Source organism: Wasmannia auropunctata, unplaced genomic scaffold (genome assembly GCF_000956235.1).
Source record: "Wasmannia auropunctata unplaced genomic scaffold, wasmannia.A_1.0 LD327199.1, whole genome shotgun sequence".
In the NCBI taxonomy this organism is placed as follows: domain Eukaryota; kingdom Metazoa; phylum Arthropoda; class Insecta; order Hymenoptera; family Formicidae; genus Wasmannia; species Wasmannia auropunctata.
Window position 1 is genome coordinate 1 of NW_012035691.1, and position 2,650 is coordinate 2,650.

The window sequence follows — 2,650 nt, forward strand, 5'->3', positions numbered from 1 at the left end:
TATAATATTAATACAATGTACCTTGCAAAATTTATGGAATGTTAATGGAATGAGTTTGGACGAACATTTTCATGTTATTGGGAGGTTGATTGTATGTTTATTAATCTCCGGGTAATGTTATCATCTTACAATTTTAAGTTATGATAACCTTATTGGGATGTTTATATGCTGTGAGGATAATAACAGTTATAATAACTAAACTAATTCTTTTTAAAAAATACAAAAATGATTTAAGATTGAGGTTAATATAAAAAATATGTATAATATATGTATCAAAAGTATGTATAATATCAAAAGTAAAATGATTGCATATCATATGTAAGATATTGTATCATACATAGTTTAATACGTATCTTACGTATGATACGCAATACGTAGGATACGTAGAAAACCTCTAGAGTGCGTCAAATCCTGCTCGGGAGTGTGATTTCTTTCTCGTTCCATTTATGACTCATTTTAGTGGGAATGGTGGGATGAGCACGCTGGATGGGCGTTGGCGCTAGATTCCGTGTACATTTTCCGAGCGGCCAAAGAGTAATTAAGATCAAGCCGATCACCAGCTTCGACCGTTTTTGATTGTATAAGAGAATCATAGATCCATATTTGGCGATATTTCCAACGCTATACTCAATACGCCTTCTGGCACACGAGAAGTAGAGGAGGAAACCTGCATTACACTCAAGGTGCTGTCGTTCAATCTTTGCGCCAGACTCTATACTGTATGGAACGGAATTTTTATTTATATACTGAGCCGTGCAATTTAAAAGAAGCCAAAAGGAAGGAAGGAAGCCATTTTGGACACTATCGGACCTCGTGGCCAGCGTAATTATGGCCTAGGATGAGAACTGGACCACCGCAAGATCGCTCTCGTATTTCTGGCTGGACGGTGTCTTGCTACGTGGAAGAGATAACGATATGATACCCAGAGTACAATAGTCCTACGACGTACAAGTTGGGTGAGTCGACTTCTCCTATAAGCTCAATTTTTTTATTCTGGTCTATTAAGATAATTAGTTGGATTATTTAGATTTTTCTATTTAGATTACTATTTTCATATCCTGTAATTTTAGGCGATTTAGATTTATATGTGGAACGAGTCAACTAGCATATAATTTCATTTAAAAATATTAATTTTTAGATAAAAACATCTACGCAATGATACCACAAATTACAATTTTTTAAAATCAAAAAAATTAAAAAATAGTATTTCATGAAAATCCACAATTTTTTAGAAAATCGTACAAAAATTTACAAATTTTTTAAATGAAAAAACAACAAGATTTTATGTAATTAAAACAGACCCGGCTTGACATACATATATGGTTTGACATATTGGTATATGATTATGATAGAATACATATATTTTATTTATATTTATATTAGTTAAACACTTGACACCAAGCCATTACCGTGTCTCCTGATATATACCGCCGGAGATACTTAATAAATATATATGTAATGTATTAAACAAAAATTTACATTCACTGAAGTTATTTAAATTATATTAATTAATGTTAACAACTATTTCATGATAAAATCTTATTAAATTTTTCGTTCATAACTAAAAAATATAAAATAATTATTGTTTGGATGATTTTTTATAAAAATGTAAAAAAAATTTTTGCATACATTTGGTATTAGACGTTAATCGCTTTTAATCCAATACAGTTTTATATTATGTTGTACTTATTTGTATTTTATTTTGATTATCGATCATGTTATTTTATGTTAACATTTATAAAAAAATAGGTCTTTTTCATAACTTTATTGATCTGATCTATCGCCGATATATATTCATTAACATCAAGTAATCATGGATCATCACCAAATGTCTGCAATTCTCAATCACAGAAGTTAAGCAGTGTTGACGGCAGTCGTGGCTTGGATGAGTGACCGTCGTTTAGAACATAATTGTAGATTGGCGTAGTTTTACAAAGGGCATAGCGGGTTAAGGAGGTGATTTCGGGCCCCGCGCGTAATCGATTGTCATAGTGGGCAAAATGTCCACCCAGATAAAAAAAAATTTTGTGTCAAGTTTCATTTCAAAAGACCCACACAATTTCGAAATATCATAAGAGATGTGATTTTCTTTGATATTTTTTTTCTCCGCCAAATTAGAATTAATCTTTACAAAAAAATTCATGATTACAAAGATTATCCATATACATAAGTTTAAATTTTGTTGTCGTTCTGTGCTGAAAATTCTGTTTTTTAAAAAATCCAGAATATTTTAAATCGCATTTTCTCTAGATCTAAAAAATTGGCCACTTTTTAAAAATTCAGTTGATAAGTCTTATGCCATATTATATTCGATATTTTTTCAGATTTTTTATTTGGTGGAACGTGGCGAAAAAAAATAAAAATCGGTTTTTTTCTTATTTTTTGGTCTTAAATGTATTTGGTTGACATATATTAAATAGTTTCTAAATATAATTACTTATCTCCGACTCTATATCTGCAAACAATAGTATAAAACTTTAATGTTATAGAGTTCGCGTAGTTTAAACTGAGAGGTTTTAATTTTTTTTAGTCGGAAAATCAATTTAACTGCTTTTAGCAGTTATTCCACTTTTTTTAAACAAAAATCAATTTCTAACTATCATGCATATAACAAACATGATAAACAATAATTAGGATATAGACCGCGTAA

At 30.0% G+C, this 2,650-nt stretch overlaps 1 long non-coding RNA gene across 1 annotated transcript; it reads left to right on the forward strand.

Moving 5' to 3' along the window:
- The first annotated feature begins 454 nt into the window (after positions 1 to 454).
- LOC105460171 lies at positions 455 to 956 on the forward strand. The gene is made up of 2 exons (XR_975785.1): positions 455 to 683; positions 768 to 956. It is a non-coding gene; the product is annotated as an uncharacterized LOC105460171 (long non-coding RNA).
- The last annotated feature ends 1,694 nt before the right edge of the window (positions 957 to 2,650 follow it).